The 24,404-nt window shown below is 36.0% G+C and overlaps 1 protein-coding gene across 4 annotated transcripts in view; it reads left to right on the top strand.

Moving 5' to 3' along the window:
- Positions 1-24,404, top strand: part of GLCE (glucuronic acid epimerase) — an 83,540-nt gene that overhangs the window by 43,931 nt on the left and 15,205 nt on the right. Inside the window, exon 1 of one of the 4 annotated variants that reach the window (XM_045581073.1) lies at positions 8,830-8,850. The exons of 2 other annotated variants lie outside the window; for them this stretch is intronic. The gene's annotated coding sequence lies outside the window, so the exon portion shown is untranslated. Of the gene's footprint in view, positions 1-8,829; positions 8,851-16,526; positions 16,533-24,404 lie in introns of those variants that run through there. One more of the 4 variants, XM_036437642.2, reaches the window with a different exon arrangement.

Genomic DNA, 24,404 nt, shown 5'->3' with positions numbered 1-24,404 from the left:
TTTTTTAACATTTTCTAATGGTGGTGTGCCTCGTGATTTTTTTCATGAAACAAGTGTGCCTTTGCCCAAAAAAGGTTGAAAAACACTGCCTTAAAGGATAGCAATTCCTGTTACATCACTTGGGTAATTATGATTGATACGCCTGATACAGATTCTAGCATTATGTACTATTTCAGTAGGAAAACGCCAAAACAGTATTTTATTTACATATCCAGATTCTAAAAATGTTAGCATTAAAAATAATTACAAATAGAAAGATGACTTTCTTGTGTGCTTCAGCATGAGCATATCTCTTTAAACATCGTATTTGATAAGTGTAATTATGTCCCTGATATTTGTAGCAGCTGAATCCAGATTTGCTGTAGTTATGATGATGACATTCTTTGAATTTAAGCCAGCAAGTTTTAAACTGAAAGGTGCAAACCTTTCTATAGTGACTGCTCTGGTCACTGTACATAACATAACTTAATAGTGCCCTACCTTCTCAGACTCTTTTTGTAGATAAATATAAATAAGACAGTGTTTTCCTAGCATTGTGAAAGGGCAGGAAGAAGTATATATTTGTATATTTTATTTTGTTTTCCCTTTTACTGAATAGTAGGGATAAAAAGTAAAGTGTGGGGTTTTGTATGTTAAGGTCTTGATGGTTGCCTACTTCCTTATTTATAGAAGACTCGGAAGATAAAGTTTGTATCTTCATTGAGTATTCTTTAGAGCCTGAGACTAACAAAGTGGCAGCTACAAGTAGTTGTGTTTGTATGACAGTTGACAGTATCAGTTTTACCTGACATAGTTGAAACAAGCATTTCTGAAATTAAGAATTAAGGAAGGATGAAATGTAACTCCTTTTGAGCAACTGTTTTTGGTTAACTCCAAGTCGAGTACTTTGTTTTGCATGTTATTTAACTTAATGCTCACAATTAGCCTACATGATATACACGATTACTTACATTTTATGAGTAAAGATAATTTAACCAAGATAACACAACTAGTATTGGCCAAGTCAGGATTTGAACCTGTTCTCTTACCTAAAAGTCCACACTTTTATCTGTTATATTCTACTGCTTCTCCTAGGATTAAAAAAGTAGTGAAAATTATTAGAAAACCTCTAAACTTTTAAGCCCTGTGAGAGAAAATAATAATTACATAAGACTGAGATTATCTTCAACCTTATGTAGTGCTTTCTTCACCTGTAAGGGGCATCACTTTTGAAAAAATATATTTTATATCCGGGAACAGCCAGCATAGTACTATTCATTAATGCTAATTATGAGTCTCCAATTGATATTTCAGGAAGGATTCTCTAATGATATTAATAAGTATTAGCTTTCTTGAAAATAAAAATCATCTATTTTTAGAAATAATACAAATCTGCCTTGCTGTTAGCAGTAAAAATATCTAAAAAATTAAAATATTTGCAGTAACTTTTTAATAGCCTAATTAAACTCTAGAAATGATACTTGGTATAACATTTGCAAAACAAACTCTTGTATAACTGTAAATAACGCTTTAAACTGTTTTGTCAATAAACTCATTTTATGGTAGATCAATAAATTCCATTTGCACAGTGATTAAACCTTCTTTATCTTAATGGTATTTTATTCTGTAGTAATGTTATATTGTCACAATTAATGACTACATGTAGAATTGTTGGTTGTAAGAGTTTTTCTTAACATTTTCGTCACATTAGTGCTTATTGTACACTTAATTTATCTATAGGCCAATTGTTAATTATTTAGTATTTATATCTAGCATATTAAAATTCTCAAATGACGAAATATAAAAGGTATTTTAAATATGGTACACTTGGCCCTGGCCAGCTTTTCTTAATGGTTAGATAGAGCATTGGCCCATGCACCAAAGGGTATCACATTCGATTCCTGTTCAAGGGAAAGTACCTGGGTTGCTGGTCAGACACATGCAGGCGGCAGCCAAGGGATGTGTCTCTCTTTCCTTTCTACTTTCTCTAAAAATCAATGGAAAAAATATCCTCAGGTGAGGAATAACTGATAAATAAATAAATGCATGGGAAATTGTTTCAGTATATTCAAACCATAGACTTTTTTGTGTGTGTTTTTATTGATTTTAGAGAGGAAGGGAGGAGAGAAGAGATAGAAACATCAATGATGAGAGAGAATCATCGGTTGGCTGCCTCCTGCACACCCCTTGCATGTGCCCTGATCACAAATCCATTCAGAAAACCTTGATTCGTGGTTTGATGCTCAACCACTGAACCACACTAGCCTGGCAAACCATAGACTTTTGTTTAAAAAGAGCTAAGCATTAGCATTTGGTAAGGGAAAAAGTCCAGAATTCAGTATTTCAAAGCTTTTACCTGACTGTTTATTTTCTTATTTATTTATTTATTTTGGTGTTGCGGGTAGATTAATAAAGGCAGTAAGTTGAAATGGAAAGCATAGCCTTAGAAATTATTAGCGTTGAGTTCTAATGTTAGTGCAGTCAATACTAGTTGTGTGACTTTATATAAGTCATTATATTTCTCTAGATTTTAATTTTTGTTTGTAAATAAAGTAGATTCGATTTTTAAGATTATTCTCAGCCCTATGATTCTTATGCCAGAAATAGTGTCAATACTAAACCTAACATAAAAAGTATAGTTATACTGCCAAAACCGGTTTTGCTCAGTGGATAGAGCGTCATCCTGCGACTGAAAGGTCCCGGGTTTGATTCTGGTCAAGGGCATGTACCTTGGTTATGGGCACATCCCCGGGGGGCAGAGGGAGGGGTGCAAGAGGCCTTAAATACAAAAAAAAATAAAAAATAGTGGTGTATTTGTATGCAATGTAATACCATAAGCAATGAGAATAAATGAACTATTGCAGTATGCAACCATATATAATAGATGAATCTCAGGAACATAATGCTCATTGAAAAAGCCAGCCACAAAAGAGTACCCATTGTATGATTCCAGTTATACGATGTCTAAAAACAGGCAAAACTGATTTATTGTGTTTGAAGTCAGGGAAGTTGATTCTTTAGGGGAAGATTTTTGACAGGCAAACCACATGAATGGATCATGCATGCTGCTTAAGTTCTGTCTGATAGTTTGCTATACACATTTAATAAAATTAGGAGGAGTAAATTTTATCAAAAGCTTCTATTTGATAAAATCTATTGAGACAGTGTGATTTTTCTCTCTCTTTCTGTTAATTTGAATTCTGAATGTTAAACCAACCCTGTGTTCCTATACTATTGATCTGGGTTTTGTTTCCACAGGTATATCCATTTTATAAAAATTAATCAGGGTGTGTACTATGTATATTATACAGTGATAAAATGTTTATTTAAATTTTTTTAATTAAGAAAATTAAAAGGATATTTGGAGAGTTAGCCAAAAATTTACTTGTCCAGTTTATAGGACAAAAAAATACAAAGAAAAATTTACATTTCCACACAGCAGTATCCTCAGTCATGCTTGATTTACAATGTGCTCAATATAAGAATAACATTTTCTAAGATAGGTTAGTAATTAACCCTTGCCCCTAGTAAGTCAGTTACAAATAAGTAACTGACTTAATAAAAGTCAGTTACTTATTTAAAGTAAGGCTTTATAAGTTGCAGCAAAACAATGGCATAATAATTGGAACTTATTAATAGTAAGAATTGACTTCTCAACTTCTCTTTTCCTAATTGTGGTTTTTCAGACACTGAATAAAAGTCAATCTAGGCCCTAGCCAGTTTGGCTTAGTGGATAGAGCATCGGCCTGCAGACTGAAAGGTCCTGGGTTCAATTTCCAGTCACAGGCACATGCCTTGGTTGCAGACTTGATCCCCAGTAGGGGGTGTGCAGGAGGCAGCCAATCAATGATCCTCTATTATCATTGATATTTCTCTCTCCCTCTCTCTTCCTCTCTGAGATCAATATAATTATTATTTTTTTAAGTCAATCTAGGATAATGATCTCTGAGAGAAGAGAAACAAATGAGGTGAGCTCACACTGTTTCCAAACCACAGTGCCAGGAGAGGGAATGTAAACAAACAGCTCAGGAGTCTCACAGGATTGAGTCTGGAGTTCACAGATGAGAAGGAAGCTAAAATTTTAAAGGCAAAATGTGGGAAAGGAGAGGGCTGCACAAAAGGAGAGCTCCAAAGACCTGTGTAGAGTCCCCTTCAAGTCCTTGCCTCAGTATCACATGCAGTAACCACACAACACCAGGAAAAGAACCACTAGAAGGGGTAGGAAGAAAAGTCCTCAGAGATCACAGAGGGTCAGGTGGCCTCACCAACCAGAATGGAAAGAACTCCTAATAGACAAGCACTGGGTAAAGTCTTAAGAAGGATATTGCTCTAAACAGGCAGTTTTCATTCTTTTTCATCTCATGGCACACATACACTAATTACTAAAACTTAGCAGCACACCAAAAAATATGTTTTACTCATTTGACCAAAAGTTAGGTATAATTTTGTTTGATTTACAAAAAATAATAATAGTAATTACCTACCCTTTTTGCTCCAAAGTGACTTTTTAACAAATCATGTACCTATCCTATCCTACATAATAAAAGGCTAATATGCAAATTGACCATATGGAGGAACGACCAGTCACTATGATGTGCACTGACCACCAGGCGACAAATGCTCAACACAGGAGCTGTCCCTGGTGGTCAGAGCGCTCCCACAGGGAGGGTGCCGCTCAGTCAGAAGCAGTGCTCACGGCTGGCAAGCGCAGCAGCAGTGGTGGTATTACATGTTTTTAAAATTCTTGTGGCACAGCAATGAGCCACAGCACACCGGTTTAAAGCCACTGCACTAGACTAAAAGCTACTCTGGTCCCACCTAACAAAGTTTAAAAGTAAAACTTGAAATTATCAAATTATTGCCAAGTAACTTATCTACACCTAAAACAAAACTAAAAAAAAAAACTTTAAAAAATCTATACCATATGACCCAGCAGTCCCACATCTAGGTATTTGTTCAGAATAATTAAAATCGTGATCTTGAAGAGATATTTGCACTTCTCTATTCATTGAAGCATTGTTCACAGTTGCCAAAGTGTGGAAGCAATATAAATGTCCATCAACGGATGAATGAAAAAAGAAAATTTGGTATATACACATAATGAAAAAGAAAAACTCATGCAACAGCATAGTTGAACTTTGAGGACCTTATGCCAAGTGAAATAAGTTACTCACAAAAGGAACAAATACTGCATGATTCCACTTACATGAGTTTTCTAAAATAAACTGAGAAGTAGAAAGAATAGTGGTTGCTAGGTGCTAGAGGGAGGAAGAAATGGAAAGTTGCTGTTCAAAAACAAAAAGAAAAAAAAGTTGCTGTTCAATGGGTATAAAGTTTCAGGTATGCAAGACGAAAAAGTTCTAGAGATCTGGTGTGCTTGTAGTTAATAGTACCTGACTGTACACTTAAAATTTGTTGAGGGTAAACAAATTGTACAAATTTATTTATTGACTCATATATCTTTTTTTTAAAAATATATTTTATTGATATTTCACGGAGAGGAGGAAGGGAGATATAGAGAGCTAGAAATGTCGATGAGAGAGAAACATCGAACAGCTGCCTCTTGCACACCCCCTACCGGGGATGTGCCCGCAACCAATGAACATGCCCTTGACCGCAATCGAACCTGGGACCTTTCAGTCCGCAGACCGACGCTCTACCACTGAGCCAAACCAGTTTCAGCTTGACTCATATATCTTAATAGCATTTTCTACTTTTTAAAAATATGCAACATATTTGTATAGTGAAGATTAAGCACAACAGATGAATATATACTTATAACAAATCTGGGGGGGGTAGAAATCCAGTACCCAAGAATGCAAAATTTTTAAATGCTTTTGCATCCTCTGAAAAATTACTAGACATGCAAAGAAGCAGGAAAATATGACCCATCATCAAGACAAAAATTAACCAAGAGGAAGAAAGGAAGGAAGATTGAATTAGCAGACAAAGACATTAAGGCAGCAATTATAAATATACTCCATATGTTCAGGAAGGTAGAGAAAAACATGAGCATGTGAAGGAGAGAAATGGAAGTTATTTTTAAAAAGGGAGAGTCAAATAGAACTTCAAGAAATGAAAACTACAATATCTGAAATGGAAAATACTGCCTGGCCAGTGGGCTCAGTGGTTACAGCATCAGCCACTGCACCTAAGGATCACAGGCTTGATTCCCTACTAAGGGCACAAACCTGTGTTTCAGGTTCAATCCTTGGCCCCTGGTTGAAGCGTGTCTTGGGGGCAACCAATGAGTGTGTGTCTCACATCGATAGTCCTCCCTCACTCCTTTTCACTCTCCAAAAAATCAATGGAAAAAATATCCTCAGGTGAGGATTAGCAACAACAAATAAGAAAATACAGCAAATGAGGTGAACAAATTCAACATTGAAGGTGAAAGAGATTAGATAAAATCTGAAGACAGCAAAAGCAACTACCGTGTTTCCCCGAAAATAAGACATCCTCTGAAAATAAGACCTACTTACAGGTTTCCTTCTGAGTGAAATATAAGGCATCTTCCTGAAAATAAGCCCCCCCCCCCCCCCCCAGGCTAAACATGAGAGATTTGGTCCACTGATTCTGAAAGAAATGGAGTCACAAGAAATTCACCAGGAAATTCAGGAATTGGATTGTTATGATGATGTTCCAGAAGATGATGACATGATTGTCATTGAATAAATGAGTAAATTCTTGATACTGTAGGATTCACAGTTTGTCTGGTTTGTATTGACAACTACCGTACCGTATCCAGGTAATAAATTTCCTTTCTTTTCATTTAACAAATGTATACCATATTCTTCTTCATGGAAAAATAAGACATCCCCTGAAAATAAGACCAAGGGCATCTTTGAGAGCAAAAATTAATATAAGACACTGTCTTATTTTCGGGGAAACAGGGTATCTAAAATGAAGCTCCAAGAGAAAAAATACACATCAGTGAGACATGGGACAATATCACGCAGTTTAACACAAGTAAAATAAGTTTCAGAAGGAGATGGGAGACAAAGTATATATATTAAAGAATTGTAAGCAAATGTTTACCAAGTTTGATGAAAACTATAAACCCATAGGATACAGAAGTTCACAAATCTCCAAGCAAAGGAACCAGGCAAAATAATCAAATTGTTGAAATGAAATGACAAAATCTTAAAAATTGTCTTAAAAGCAGGCAGAGGGAAAAACTATCACCTTAAATAACAGATGAACAGATATATAAAAATTAATGTAGACCTTTTGTCAAAAACTATTCATGTCAGAAAACAGTGAAGTGACATTCTTAAAGTACTAGAAGAAAAAATGGAAAAAACAGCTTTGAACTCTGTACCTGACAAAAAATATATTTGCAACGTGAAGGCAAAATAGAGACTTTCTTGGATAAAAAGCTAAGAGAATTTGTCACCAACAGGCTTGTATTACAAGAAATGTTAAAAGTGATTCTTCAGGCAGAGGGAAAATGGTATCAGATAGAAATTTGCAACTATAAAGATAATAAAGAGCCCTGGAAATTGTAAATATGTGGGTAAATATAAATGCCATTTTTCCTTCACTTAAGATATTTTTCCCTTGAAAAGAACTGCCTACAACAGGAATAAAAATAGATTGTGGTGTCTAGAGGATAAGTAGAAGTAAAATAATAAAAGGTATAGTTCATAAGTCAGTGGTAGAGATACAATGGAATCATTAAAAAAATACCTAAAGATGGGGGGGGGGAGAAAAGATGATATAAATAGACAAATAACAAGATAGATCATTAATCCAACCATATTAATAAGCTCGTTAAATGTAAGTGATCTAAACACCCGTTTGTTAAAAGAAATTGTATGGCCGAAACCAGTTTGGCTTAATGGATAGAGCATAGGCCTGCGGAATGAAGGGTCCCGGGTTCGATTCCAGTCAAGGGCATGTACATTGGTTGCGGGCACATCTTCGGTGGGGGATGTGCAGGAGGCAGCTGATTCATGTTTCTCTCTCATCGATATTTCTAACTCTCTATCTCTCTCCCTTCCTCTCTGAAAAATCAATAAAATATATTTATAAAAAAAGAAATTGTATGATCAGATTTTTTTTTGTGGATTTTTTTTTAAAAGATTTAATTAAAGACTGTCTACAAGAAGCACATTGTGAATATAAAGATACGGGTTGGAATTAAATAAACGAGAGCCCTGGCCTGTGCCGCTCAGTTCGTCGGGCATCATCCTGTGCATCAAAGGCTGCTGGTTCCGTTCCGGATCCAGGTGCCCAGGAGCGGGCATGCGGGAGGCAGCCAGTCAATGTTTTGTTCTCACATCGATGTTTCTCTCTCCCTTTCCCTTCCTCTCTAAAAAAATCAATTTAAAAATATTTTTTTAAAGTAACAGATGAGAAATGTTATGCAATGTAAACACTAATCAAAAGAAAGCTGGAGTTCCTATATTAATATCAGAAATGTATATTTTAGAGCAAGATATAAGAGATACTCCAAAATGTCTAGACATCTAATAACAACTTTAAATGAAGGAAAACTAGTAGAACTGAAAGGAGAAATAGACAAATACACAACTATAGTTAGAAACTATAACTTAGTTTTAATTTTTCCCCTTGAAATTAAAATTGGTTCTCTCATTAGCCAGAAGATTATGCCTGCCAAGCCTGATTATAGAAATAGCGTTAAAGGTGCAGATTCTCCATAAATATCTACAGTCAGTTGTCGGTAAAAATAGTAAATATCAGTGCTTACTAATTACGAGGTATTAGTTTCCCATTGCTGTTGTGACAGATTACCACACTTAGTGGCTTACACGAATTTATTATCTTACAGTTCTGGAAGTTAGAAGTCCAAAATGGGTTATAGGGGAAATGTAACTCAGTGTTTAGGATAGCAAAGTACAATTTGAGGTGAGAATTATTTTCATCAGAATTTGTTGAGATGTATTCCCAGGATAATTAGACCATTATATGGAAAGAAAACAAAACTGCATTGCCCTAGGCACTTTGAGAGGAGGGGAAAATGATCCATTTTACAAATGGTTTCTCTTTTCAAGGTGTTTATTTTCTGATATAAATGCAACAACAAGGGTGTATAAAAAGTTCATCCTTGGAGAGTTGCAAGGTTTAGATGAGTCTAAAATCATCAGGTTAATTGAGAGTGTTTTTGTTTCAGTGAAGGATGTGCTTTATGGGGAGGAGCAGACCACAGGGAATGAAGCAGAGAATGTACAAATGAGGACTAATGTAAAGAAATAACATCTGACATTACTAACGATGATAGAATATCTCTATTTGGAGCCTTTTTTTTTTTTTTTTTTTTTTTTTTAGATAAGGCAGTTTCTTTTTCTTTTTTTTCTTTTTTTCTTTTTTAAATATATTTTGTTGATTTTTTTACAGAGAGGAAGGGAGAGAGATAGAGAGCTAGGAACGTCGATGAGAGAGAAACATCGACCAGCTGCCTCCCGCACACCCTCCACCGGGGATGTGCCCGCAACCAAGGTACATACCCTTGACCGGAATCAAACCCGGGTCGTTTCTGTCTGCAGACCGACGCTCTACCACTGAGCCAAACCGGTTTCGGCGGCAGTTTCTTTAATAAAAGGTGTTAGGAAAACTGGACAGTTATATGCAAAAAATATGAAATTAGACCACCAACTTACACTATACACAATAATAAATTCAAAATGGATAAAGGATTTAAACGTAACATAGGAAGCCATAAAAATCTTTGAAGAAGCCACAGGCAGAAAAATAGCTGACATTTGCCATAGTATATAGCATCTTACCGATACAGTTCCTAGGGCAATGGAAGCTGTGCAGCCATCTTGGATCCTCATATATTTGGGCATTTTTGAGTAATTTCTCATTTTCCTGAAAAGGCTTAGAATTTGATGAGTCATCTTAAGGAGTTCCTTTAAAGAAAAATATTATATGTTCTGATTGGGAATATTTAACATTAGGATGCTCTATAACTTCCAAGAGTATCAGGTCTAAAGTATATTAAAAAACATGTAAAAAGATTCCATTTGACCTCAAAAAGTCTTAAAACCGCCAACTTCCCTATGACTTGCTTAGTCACTTCTTGTGACTAAAGTAGAGAGTAAGAAAGAAAGAAAAATTTTATTGACTTTATGCTAGTTTTTAGCTTATGAATAAAATCCCCTTGTTTCATTTCTGCATTCAGGCTATGTAAATTTACACCAAGAAACTACTAGAAGAATTTAATCTTCAGTCAAGAAATAGACATCAATAACATACTTGAACATCTTCCCCCTTCCCTATCCCATGGAATAATAGAAAGGGGGTAGAAAACAGTGGTGTTATGTCTTCAAATTCAATGCATAACGTTAAGCTCCTTTTTAAATTCACTGTTTCCTAGAGATGGAGTTTTATTCCTAACAACATAGGGCCTAACTGAACCTCAGTTAATAGCCTAGATTCCTATTGGATTTCATGGAGGTCCTAGCTGCCTTGTAGTTCGCTTAATGAAGAAGGGAAGGTTTGTTGTATCATCTTAATTTCTTATTTTCTAAACAGTATTTGCCAGTTAGAAGCCTAAAGTTGCCTTGGCCCATTTGGTTCAGTGGACAGAGCATCAGCCTGTGGATTGAAGGGTCCCTGGTTTGATTCCATTCTAGGGCACATGCCCAGGTTGCAGGCTTGATCCCCAGTAGAGGGCGTGCAGGAGGCAGCCAATCAATGATCTCTCATCATTGATATTTCTATCTCTCTCTCCCTTCCTCTCTAAAAGCAATAAAAATTTATTTTTTTAAAAAAAGAAGCCTAAAGCTTATAAAATATGGATAATACTTTTAAATTCTATTTTGTAGGAGCAGGTTTTTTTTTTTAAGATTTAGTTATGTAATGCCTACAAGAAACACACTTAGAATATAAAGTGTGTGAGCTATATGGTGAGTCTTATTGCAGAAAGAAAGTATATATGTATATTCGATACATGAGATATACATGATATACACAGATACATTTAGGGAGAAGATAGTTTCAATTTGGGAAGTGAAACAGAAGTATAATTTTCTCTGCCAAATTTTTGTAATTCAGATCTCACCTTTGTAAATAATCCCAGGACCAAGATCTGAAACTATTTATGTAAACGTTCATGAAAACTTATTTTCAACCCTTAGAAAATATATAGAAATACTGTTTTTGGATAAATTTCATCTCTACTTCAGGCACCTTATTTAAGTAATGGAATTTGTGTTGTAATTTCCAGTTGTCTCAAATTTAAAAACCAACAAAGTCTTTACAGTAGGTCCTCAGGTTACGTCGGAGATCCGTTCCTATTGTGTGACGTAATGCTATTTCGCCGAAAATCTGAACCACCTTCATAAGCACTTACATCACTCACATGGAGCACATACACAGCAGTAATGAAGTGAAACAGTAAAAAAATTTAAAAGAAAGATAATAATTCCTGACCTTTACTTGTGGTAAATAAATAATAAAAACTTAAAGCACATATGTACATATGTTGAAATGACAAAACTTTTTTTTTAATAAGTAAATGGGAGATAGCAACGTAACCACAAAACGATGTACGTTGAGTCCGACGTAACTTGAGGACTGTCTGTATACCCTTTGCACAGCATGCAGTAAAGCCTTAAGTGGGAATGAAATGAAAGTTCCTACAGTGCTGAAGTTAATTCAGTTTGATAACCTTCCTAATTGCTTAGAAAATTGTACATCTGGGAAATCTTAGCTTAAATCATATTTAATTCACAGTTATTGCTGATAAAATTTATATTCCATACCAATATGTCATTCCATGGAAAGGCAGATTGTATTTGTTTCTTGATTGCTGTTCTTATCAACTCTTACAACATAAAAATCACAGAAGCTTAGAGAAAGGTGTTCTTTTCGGGGGCAGGGGGAGTACTTCCCTCAGGTTGCCTGTTTGGAAAGTGCTAACATAACATATAATAGATGCATAGCAAAAAATAAATAAGTTGATTGAATTAACTGATCTAAGTAGGTGATTATTCCTTTATTGATTTTAAAAAAGACACCACTTTATCCATAGACATTTTCCTTTGTTTGCCTACTGTATGGTGGGAACCAAAGTAAGTGTTCATTTAATCTTACAACTACTTTATAAAGTAGAAGGTCTTATCTCAGCTTTGCAGATGAGAAATCAAGATTTGGAAAGGTTACCTAACTTGTCCAAGATTGTCCAGCTTACCAATATTCAAATTTAGGTCTATCAAACTCAAGAGCTCAGGTTTTTTCCAAAATATACTATCTCCTTTTTATCTAATTTATTATAATAATTTCTTTATATTTTCATAGCCTTTATTACTCAAAAAGAAATCCTATAGAAACGCATCTTTTCTGACTTATTTTACACATTGTTTTAATAATCAGGTTTATTGAGGTATAATTTACACTCAATAAAATGCACTTCTTTTAGCCTGGCTGGTTTGGCTCAGTGATTACAGCATTGGCCTGTGGACTGAAGGGTCTTGGATTTGGTTCTGGTCAAGGGCGTGTGCCTTGGTTACAGGCTCTGTCCCTGGCCCCAGTCGTGTGGGAGGTAACTACCCTGTTTCCCCGAAAATAAGACAGTGTCGTATATTAATTTTTGCTCCCAAAGATGCGCTAGGAATTCTTTTCAGGGGATGTCTTATTTTTCCATGAAGAAGAATACAGTACACTTTATTGTTAAATGAAAATAAAGGAAATTTATTACTGTATACAGTATGGTAGTACAGTAGTTGTCAGCACAAACCAGACAAACTGTGGATCCTACAGTATCAAGAATTTACTCATTTATTCAATGACAATCATGTCATCATCTTCTGGAACATCATCATAACAATCCAATTCTTGAATTTCCTGGTGAATTTCTTGTGACTCCATTTCTTTCAGAATCAGTGGACCAAATCTCTCATGTATCAAGGTGGGGGGAGGGGGATCACTTAAAATGACACAGGGGAGATCAGAGGGGAGAATCAAAATGGCAAGGAAAATCAGAGGGGGGATTACCATTTTAGTAACCCCCTTTGATCCTCCTGTGTCATTTTAGGTGATCCCCCTCCACCTCCCCCTGTGCTACTGAACACCTACACCAGACATCCCCCTACCCCTTTATCAGACATTTACCCCCTGGGGCCTGCCTAGGGACTGTCACTGGGCTTGCTGGGGCCTGGATCTGGGCTGGAGCAGGGTCTGCCACTGACTGAGAACCTTCAGTCATGAGGGCGGCTGCGAGCATCAGGTAGTGTCACCAGAGACAGACCAGCACTCACCACCTTTGCCACGTCCCCGTCTGCTTTAATCCTCCTGTTCTTCTACACACATCTGTGAAAGTCTCCTCCTCTCTCCCGCCCCACGCTCACCGCTCACTCTGACCTCCCCTCTGCCTCCACACAGCAGTGACGTCAGGACTCCACGTAACGTCATTGGTTGCTAGACGCCAGTCGGGGTGGCCCTAGCGACCAGTTTACGGTAAATTAATTTTCATTCTGAGACAGAGCCTGGGGGGGAAGGGGGGCCTTATTTCACTCAGAAGGAAACCTGTAAGTAGATCTTATTTTCGGAGGATGTTTTATTTTCGGGGAAACACGGTAGTTGATATATATCTCACATCAATGTTTCTCTGTCTCTCCCCCTCCCTTCCATTCTTTCTCAAAAAAGAAAAAAAAAATCCATGGAAAAAATATCCTTGTGTGAGGATTAATAACAACAAAATTCACTTCTTTTAAAGTTTATAGTTAGGTGAGTTTTGACATATATATACATTCGTGTAACCTGCACCACAACAGTCAAAATCTGGAACATTTCCATTACTAACCCACCTCCTGACCCCCACAAAGTCCCTCAGGCCCCTTTATAGTCAATTCCTTCCTGCCACTACTGATCTTACTTTTACACCTATAGTTTTGCTTTTTCCAGAATGTCACATAAATGGAATTATATGTTAAGTAAACGTTATTTTAGGATTCATCTATGTTGTTAAAGATATCAGGTATCAGTTTATTGCAGAGTTGTATTTCATTGTATGAATGAACCACAGTTTACCAGTTGATAGACATTCGGAGTTTTTCCTGGTTGGTATTATTATAAATAAACTGCTATAAACATTTATGTTTATAACCTATTTAATTATAGAATTTCTGGGTTAGTATGGCATTCTCTTGAGTGAGATCCTAAGAGATCTCTTAGTCTAGGATAATCTAAAAGGAGACTTCTCACTGAGGTCTCTGAGTCCTCTTAGAAACTGGGGATGAAAAACATGTTGTCTGTTTTCAAAATTTGGAGGTGCTATATGACATTTAGAACATACTTTTGGATTTCGCATGCTGTAAAAGTAGAAACATAAATTATATGAAATGAAATGCAATGAAAATGTAGCATAATGATAAACACTAAACTAATAGTTCAAAAATTGAGTTCTAGTCCTTTAATCTGGTTTGTTTCCAGCTCTCTCTCTCTGATTAGACTTTAGACAGATTTTTACTTTGAACAAACTAGTAATCCTTTGCAAGGAGCAAAATAAAACTAACAGTTCCACATTCTTTTTAATCCGCACCTCAGAATTTTTTTTTTTTTTTTTTTTTTTTGAGAGAGAGAGAAAAAAATCCATGTGAGAGAGAAACATTGATCAGGGGATTGAACCCACAACCTAAGGTTGTGCCTTGACCAGGAATTGAACCTGCAATTTTTTGGTGTATGGGACCATGCTATAACCAACTGAGCCACCTGACCAGGCCCCACGATTTTTAGATATGTACATTATTTCATTTAGTTCTCAAGACTACCCTGTGAGGTACCTATGAGGTACCTATGAGGTAGGTAGTACTAGTTCTATTTCCCTGATGAAGAAACTGATTCACAGAAGTGCAATTACTAGCAGGGATAGCAAAGCTAGTAAGTAGGTGGTTGAGTGAACAGATGACTCCATATCATTTCCCTATCTGGGAAAGGAGATAATACACAATTTGTAGATATGAGAAGTACATGTGATAGTCTTTCTCTCCTTCCCTTTTAGCAAAGGTCCCTCTGTTTTCCTGCCCTGCTATTCTGTTAACTGCTATTAAGAGAAATCTAAAATGTGGGTGCTAACCTTATCTTTTTTTTAATTGCAAAGATTATATAGTGTCAGAAAGCTGGTATATTAGATGTTTTCTTTTATCATAAACATTAGAAAAACAATAAGTCTACTAGCAAATAGAATTCACAGTATACCGTATTTTCTGGTGTATAAGACGACCCCCTAATTTTACAGTTAAAACATAGGTTTAGGCCTATATTCGCTGTATAAGACTACCCCCCACTTCTGAGGCAACACCAGTTCTTTTTTTAATTAAATTTTTAATGAATGACCCCCAATTTTCGGTTGACTTTTTTTCGTTTCCAAAGGTCGTCTTATATGCCGGAAAATACGGTAATCTAACAACCTGACAGATTGTTCTCACATAATTCTTGTTAACACATTCTCTCCGTTTTTGTTCTTTTTCACCAATGTGATACTTTCTGTATTGCTTTGTGAAGTAGCTCAGAACTGCATTCTACTACTTCTGTGCTAAAAATTAGCCCAGTCACTTCTCACATTTAGAATCAGTGTGGGCACTGATTTCTTCACATACAGCTTCTGTATGGCCAAGACTATCTCTGTATGCCTTATGATTGTTTAAAATTACTATAAGCAACCGACTTGATGAATCTTTCTCCTTCTGTCATTCCTGTTTTGCAGGATTGCACCAAACTTGATAGAACATTATCAGCAGCTATTTTGTAGAACTTCTTAGGCTAGTTCGACCAATTTGTATTGTAAATTCCCCTGTCCACGAGCCATGCCAAGTAAACACATCATTAGGTTTTCTTTCCCCGGCTTGCCTAATGAGGGGAGAAATCTTACACAGCTGGAAAAGCATGGGTCTCTTTTTGAACTGATTTATTTACATAGCATATGCTTAGTTTGACACATTGCTTAGAAGAAGCAGATACTTTTTTTAGTTAAGTACTATACAAATACTTCAAAGAACATTTTAGCTACACTATAATTGCTTTGCTTTTCTGGATACAAAGCTGCTCTTTGCTCTCTGTCCTAGTTCTTTATATTATTGCTTTAAATGTGAGAGAGAAGTAAGCTGAATACATTTAGAAGCTGTTTTCAGAAACATTTTCATTTCAGAAGTTGCTGCATAATACTAGTAGTTTAAGATGTCTGCAAAAAGCATTGTGCTCTGATCTAGTTGGTGAGAAAGTAAATTGGTGACTTGGAGCCAGATAATATGCTATTGTGGTTAGATGTAAAGAACTTTCACTTTGAAGCCAGGTAAATCTAGGTTTAAATCCCACTGTGTGCTTGCTAATAATTTTTTTCCCAGCAGAATTAAAACTACTCAGTTTACTCCCCTACTGTATGCTGGTGATAATAAGAGCTTCTTCTTAGGGCTTGATTTCAGTAACTAAAGTATGTACAGCACCTGGCATAGGGTAAAACTACCCATTAAATTTGTTCTTTCCCTGTAACTTTTCCTCCTACCCCTTTAAAAACAAACACTTTATTACTCAAAAGTGGTTTTTAAAAAACCTAAATATGTCTCATGCAAGTTTGAGGGCAGATTAGGGTAGCAGGGTGGGGATGATTTTCAGCAAAACTGTGGACTAGGGAAAACTAGGTTGCCATATTAGGTAATACAAGCCAACAGATTAGTTTGAAACTGTACATGACTATAAACACTGTGAATAGATAGATACATGCCTTCTGTATGCCTGAATAAGCACACTCAATTTAATATTTAAGGATTACCTACAATGAATAAGACATTCTACTGAGATATCATATGCTCTTATGTCCTTCTGTCTTTCCTTTTCGTTTTGGGCCACAACACAAACGTGGTGACGAGGCTTCAGTACTTTTCTTGGGCCATAGTGTGATGTCAAAAGAAAGTGCCTAGATCCTTAATGATGGAGGTATTTATTAGCTTCAGACTACCTACTTCTGAGTTTTGTCAACTGAAAGACGTTATTGCCAATTCAACAGCAACACAAGCCCCCAATTTGAAGTGCATTGAAGGGGGAGAGACTTTATGCAGTGCAAATAGTTCAATTGTGATATAGCTCAGCTGTAAGACAGCTCAATAGTGGTATAGCACGGTTGGAACACCACGGCAGTGAGACAGCTCAGGTGAGAAGGCCCCAGTAGTCAAAAGCATAAACACAGAAAGTAGACTGGTTGTTATCATAGGCTGGTAAGGTGAGAGTTGTTGTTTAATGTTTAATGAGTTTCAGTTTTATATATAAGATGAAGAGAATTATGGAGATATTAGTTCTAGTAATAATTACTGTCGTTTTCTAATACTTTTTTAAATCGAATTTATTTAAACAATACAACAAAATTTAATCAACAATATAGTTGCCGTTGTTTTCTACTACTTGTGCCCAACGCTCAGGAAGCATTTTAATCCCTCTGTTGTAAAATTCTTGTGATTTTGATGCAAAAAATTCGGTCAATGCATTTTTGAGGCATTCTTCATTATTAAATTTTTTTCCAAGAAGAAAGTTTTGCAAAGAACGAAACAAATGGTAATCGGAAGGGGCAATATCAGGAGAATATGCAGGTTGAGGGAGAACTTCCCATTCCAACTGGCGCAGTTTTTCAGCAGTGATTCTTGCAGTATGCGGTCGTGCGTTATTGTGGTGAAGAATTACGCCCTTCCGATTAATCAGCGCGGGTTCTTTTTCTCTTAAAGCTTGGGCTAACCTTTCCAATTGGGCACTATACACTGCACTTGTAATGGTTTGGTTAGATGGTAAAAGTTCATAATGAAGAATTCCTTTAAAATTCCACCAAACACACAACATCACTTTTTTCGCATGCAAGTCAGGTTTTGGCGTGGGCTGCGGAGCCTCATTTTTGTCCAACCATTGAGGCCGCCTTTTCAAATTAACATACAGCACCCATTTTTCATCTCTGGTAACAATTTGCTCTAAAAACGGCAAACGGTTTTGACGAGAGAGGAGCGAACTGCAAATTGTGACTCTTTGATTACGGTTGTTGTCGGTCAACTCATGAGGAACCCATTTTCCAAACTTTTGGACTTTGCCAAGTGCACGCAATTGATTGGAAATTGTTTTCTGTGAACAATTTAAAGTTGTCGCAAGCTCTTGTTGGGTAATTTGAGGATTTTGCACCAAAAGAGCTTGAAGAGCTTCTTGATCAAAATTGGACACACGGCCTCGACCACTCTTGTCATCTAACGAAAAATTTCCCTCGCGAAATTTCTCAAACCAACGCTGGCATTTTCTGGCGCTAACTGCATCTTGACCAAGAGCACTACAGATGTTTTTTGCAGCCTCACTTGCTTTTCTTCCTAATTGGAACTCGTAAAGCATGCAGTGCCGAATATGCTCTTCATCCACCATCTTCTTAGCCCTAGTTTTGCAACAGAAACCAAACCAAACACAAACTTTTTCAAGCAAAACTTGTTAATTGCACTTCACACGTTATGTAGATACCACGTGTTTGAAGGTTATGTCAATACAAGTCAACGCCAAGCAAGATTTTAAACGAATGTTTAAAAACGACATTAATTATTACTAGACCCTATAGATAGTAACATAATATTATGAATGTATTTAATACCACTTAATTGTACACTTAAAGTGGTTAAGATGATATATTTTATATTATGTGTATTTTACCACAATTTTCTTTTTAATTGGGGAGAAAAAAGAAAGTGAGCTTCCACACTCTGGAATAATAGAAGACAACATGTGGTCTCAGCTCTCCTTGCAAATACAACACAATACCACAAGTGTACCTTCCCCAACTTCTATACAATTAACATTCTCTATTAGATGGGTCTTCTTTATTTCTGTAGTTTGAAGTTTTTCATTTTTGTTTTGTTTGTTTTTTCCTTTTGTGGCAATGGATATGAGAATAGCATAGAAAGCTAAAGTATTGGGTTAAGTTGTTCCAAAGCAGATTAGTTTTGAATAACTGAACAGATAAACTTGAGCTTTGATGCCACAGATAATTTTCATTCTGAGGATAATTATAGGCAAACTATATCCAATATTATACACTAGAGGCCCCGTACATTAAATTTGTGCAGGGGGAGGGGGGCAGAGGGGAGGGGGGGTGTCCCTCAGCCCAGCCTTCACCCTTTCCATTCTGGGACCCCTGGGGGGATGTCCAATTGCCTGCGTGGGATCAGCCTAAACTGGCAATCAGACATCCCTCTCACAATCCTGGACTGCTGGCTCCCAACCACTTGCCTGCCTGCCTAATTGCCCCTAACCACTTGTGCCTGCCAGTTTGATCACCCCCTATCTAATCCCCTGCCAGCCCAGTTGCCCCCAACTGCCCTCCCCTGCAGGCCTGGTCTCTCCCAATTGCCTTCCCCTGCTGACCTGGTCACCCCTAACTGCCCTCCCCTGCCAGCCCGGTTGCCCCAACTATCCTCTCTTGCCAGCCTAGTCCCACCCCAACTGCCCTCCCCTGCTGGCCTGATTGCCCACAATTAACCTCCCCTGCCTGCCATCTTATGGTGGCCATCTTGTGACCACATGGGGGTGGCCATGTTGTATGAGGGTGTGGTGGTCAATTTGCATATTGCCTCTTTATTATATAGGATTATTATATAGGATTATTATATAGGACTTTTGCCAGAAAATACACTAAGTAGAAAAAAAGGTTAAAGCATTTAACCTGGGTTGTAGTTTTGTGTGTGTTTGGGGGGAGGAGGGGTTGTTGTTTTGGGGCCCTGGCTAATTAAAAGATAATCATGAAATAAAAATATTTTTACCTTAAGATTTATACTTTTTAAAGCCTCACTTTTTATACTAATGCTAGTTACTCTGCCATATACTGCCATCTTGGGATTTTTAGAACACTGACACATTATTTTCAAAGCCTCAAATTAACATGGACTGATGAAACTGTAGAGCTCCATTTCTGTCTCTAGAGAAAGGTTTTGTTTTAACAAGCCACCCCAGAGCATCATGATAATTATCAGCAGAAATGAAGCTTTGTTATGCATTTGTAAATTATTGCTGGATTTGTGGGGCCAGCGGGATCCTATTTTCAAGGGCTTAATTATTCTAATCTACCTAGAGACCTGGTAGCTTTATTGGACTGTATATACTTAAATATTCATAATTATGAGTCATTTCTACTGTTTTCTTATATTAATATGACACATAATTACACTGTTGAATTTAAAGACAACTCAAAAATACTAATAAATTTTTAGAATACTAGATAACTTTTCCTAAAATCATATTTTACAAACTGTTAATTCAAGGTCAGAATTCAACTTTGTCTGGAATAACACCTGTAAATGTTTGAGTTCAATTCACAATTGGTAACCGGTTATAAATTAGAATATCTCCTTAGGGAAGGTAGTATTCATCGTCAGAAATGCAATATATATCTGCTCAAAGATACCTTATGACACAAGGTTTGGAATCAAACAAACTTGAATTCAAATCTCAAGTGAACTATCAAGTAATCTTGTGACCTAGGGTAAATTACTTAGCATCACATAGCCTCAGTTTTATCATCTGTAAAATAGGAGAAATACCATTTTTAATCAGGTTTAAATTATCATTTATTTTGACTTTGTTCCTGTCCTCTTCTATAGTGAAGCTATTGTGGGCTATTATACCTTGGCCTCTTCATTTCTGAAATGTAAATAATATGGTATACCTTATACTCCCTACTCAATTTCTTTGGGATGTCTACCTAGAAATATAATCTTATTTGATGCATTTTAGGCCATTTGTATCAAAAATTACTTTAACTTTCGTTATTCTAAAAAATGGGGACTAGCCGAAACCGGTTTGGCTCAGTGGATAGAGCGTCGGCCTGCGGACTGAAAGGTCCCGGGTTCGATTCTGGTCAAGGGCACGTACCTTGGTTGCTGGCGCATCCCCAGTGGGGTGTGTGCAAGAGGCAGCTGGTCGATGTATCTCTCTCATCGACGTTTCTAACTCTCTCAATTCCTCTCTGTGTAAGAATCAATAAAATATATTTAAAAAATGGGGACTAGCGGAATTACCTTCTCAGTTTGACCTTTATTGTAATTGCCAGAGAATACTGTTTGTTTACATTATTGGAAGAGGCCTAACCACCAGAAATATTAGGCAGTTCTCCTTTGAGTTAGAGCTATCACAGAAGGCTTAATCATTTGTGTAATTTAAATCTTGGTCTATCAAGCAGTAAACAGATGGAACATTACTAAGAGCAGTAATTAAATTGTAAATCTGTTTTAAAGAGTTGGCCAATATACAGCGTCACAATCCATATTATATTGTATCCATTATGTTCATTTTTATTTGGATTATGATTTCAGAATACCCAAATATGGGAAAGAAAACAAAGTTGTCTGTTTTAAATGTCTGTTATTTTTTAAATTGCATACTTAACGTTGTTTGTTCATTCACCAAATCTATATTGAAAGCCTCCTGTGAACCAGGCACATTTCTAGCTGCTGGGGATCCAAGAGAAACAAAATCCCAGTCCTTGTGGGAGTCAGATTCTAGTGGATTGGAGATGGCTAATAATCTAAGTATATAAATATAGTATCAAGTGGTGATAAATGCTAAGAAGGAAAATAAAGCTGAGTGAGGACCTGGAGAATGAGGGGTGAGAACTGCTATTTTAGGTAGGGTGGTCAGAAATGGTCTCTTTGACATATTGACCTTAAGCAGGGACTTGAAGAATAAGGGAGCAAGCCACTGGATATTTGGGGAAATAGTACCAGGCAGAAGGAATAGCAGGTGCAAATACTTTTCTGTCAATCTTACACTCAGTCCACCTTGAAGCTTTCCTCAACATTTTGAAAAGTTAACTGACAGTTACGGGCTTCCTCCTTTATGTTTCATACCAAATTTATGTAACTTTTTTTTTATAGTTTTTGTCTTATAACATTATTTTCTATATACATAGTCAGTTTATCTATTGAGCAACTCCTATTCCTTTTATTTACTTGACAACAAAGAATTATAACAAATGTAAATTGTTAGATATATAAATAATTAAAGAATGAGCAAGCAAGCTTTGGTCTACATTATTTAGAGGAAAGAAAAAGCCAATGATTTCTTTCAATGAAATCTTGTACAAATTTATCATAAAGTTGTTCTTAACTGAAATATGACCTTCATATTTTAAAAATTCACGATGATATTCACAGTTTTACTGTTTATTGAATTACTTTAGTGGTTATTTGAAATATTCTGTTAAGAAAATGAATTTGAAAAGTAAATTATCACAGAAGAGTTCTTTGAATTTCAGATCATTTTAGAAGAGAACAATTTGTTCTCGCAAAGAAAAACTAAGTTATATTTTATTTTCCCTAATTTTTATCTAAAAACTTTTATCTAAAGTTTTTTCCAGTTTCTTTATGATCTTATCGAATGTTATTTTCTGTTTTAGATCTCCACAGTTACTAAAATCAAATTTTATTGCATTATGTTTCTAATAAAATAAATCTTTAGGGTCAGCAATAGATGAGGTTTCAAAGTTTTTTACTTACGAGTTTTTTTAAACTTCTCTTCTAACTTGAAAGGTTAATCTAGTTCATAGATGTGGCAAAGGCTTTAAAGTTAAGTAGAAAGCTTATTATTAATACACTCAGCAGAAAACTCTGGTTTTAGCTCTTGAAGTTACTATCATTTATACTTAGCAAAATGTCAATGCTGGCTACTTTTTGAGATTTGAAAATTTCTATGGTCAGTTTTCTACAATTTGAGCAACATTATAATAAAATGTTCACATTTACCTTTAGATAAGCCTGACTTGGTAGTTAATACTGCATGCCAATATCAGGGTTTTCTTTCTCTCCATCCTTCTTCTATCTCATCAATCTCTCCCCCTTCTCCAAAAATGTCAGTGCCTATTTTGAAAGCTAAATACTTATACACATTTTTAACTTAAAATTTACACTTCTTTCTTTCAATATTTTAACAATATTTCTTTGACTTTTTAAATTTTCAATTTATACAATTAAAAACAATAAATATTATAATGAAAATTAGAAAATATGCTTTTTTTTTAATAAAATGAGATCATACTATATTGCTGTTTTATAACCTTCTCTTTATTTAACAGTATCTCTCCATATGTCCTTCCTTCTTTCCTTCTTATCAAGGCCATAGTCAAATTTCCTGGTGTAGGACAAAATTTTCACTTCTGGTTGCTATATGCCTTACATATCTCTCTCTCTCTCTCTCTCTCTCTCTCTCTCTCTCTCTCTCTCTCTCTCTCTCTCTCTCTCTTTCTCTCTCTTTTTAAATTAAATCTAGCCTCTCCCCTCACACCCCCCCCCCTTTTTTTTTTCTATACCTCTAAACTTATTGAGGAGACAGGGCTAGCTCTCCTGCAGGATGTTTTACCTCCTAAATGTATCTGGTTGCTCCCATACTTAAATTGTATACCTTGTATTTCCTATTAACTAAAAGTAAAATCTTGAGGCCTGAGATTTTTAAGTTAAACATTTTTGGTTGGGTGATACTTTTTATTTTAACTTGTCAAGCGACACTGTATCTGCAGAGAACAGACTGACAGCTTTCAGGAGAAGTGAGATAGGTGAGGTACTAAGCAAAGAAAAAAAGGGAGATTCATGGACACGGACAGTATGGTGATTGCCAGAGGAAAGCGGGGTGGAGGGAAGAGGAAGTAGTGGTAGGGGAATAAAAGGTGATGGAAGGAGACTCAACTTGAGGTGTTGAACACACAATACAATATACAGATGTATTGTAGAATTGTATACCTGAAACATGTATACTTTTATTAACCAATGTCACTGCAATAAATTCAATTAAAAAAGAAAAGAAAAGAAACTATCTCGATGAGACTGAATTTGACCACTGAATTAGGGTAATGACCATTCAATCCTTCACTGTAGCATTTCATCTTTCTTTTATGACTAGAAAACAATACATTTGGTGTTACTTTGCACAGTATGAATCTATGTCCCTATCAAACATATACCTTACTCTAATATTTACTTAAATTAGTAATTTAATGAGGGAACCCATAATTTTTTTATTTAAATTTTTTTCTACTTCATTAGCCACAATTTTTCAATAGGATTTTTTAACATATGAGGCTATTGGTTTGGTCGTCTTAATTCTCATACCTCTACTAGTGGGGACAGGGACCTTTCGGGCTGATTCCTGCCCTGTGTCTTTTTGCTGTTATTCTAGTTTTCTAAATCATGGAAATGTTTAAACATAAAAGTATAGAGAAAAATACAGTTAACCTCCAAGGTATCTTTCAGCTTCCATGATTATCAATATATTTCCAATCTTCTTTTATTTGACCTCTTCTACTTTTTTTGATTTCTGGATTATGATTCCATTAATATTTGAAAAGTTTTCTGTTATGGCAAGGCCCCAGACCTGGAATCATCCATTTCTCTAAGAAGCCCTGATTGCTTTGATTGAGGAATGGCATCGGATAAAATCTGGGCATAAAAGTTATTGAAAGTTTT

The sequence above is a fragment of the Pipistrellus kuhlii genome, unplaced genomic scaffold, assembly GCF_014108245.1.
Source record: "Pipistrellus kuhlii isolate mPipKuh1 unplaced genomic scaffold, mPipKuh1.p scaffold_m20_p_1, whole genome shotgun sequence".
Taxonomy (NCBI): domain Eukaryota; kingdom Metazoa; phylum Chordata; class Mammalia; order Chiroptera; family Vespertilionidae; genus Pipistrellus; species Pipistrellus kuhlii.
This window is presented reverse-complemented; position numbering and strand designations above follow the sequence as displayed.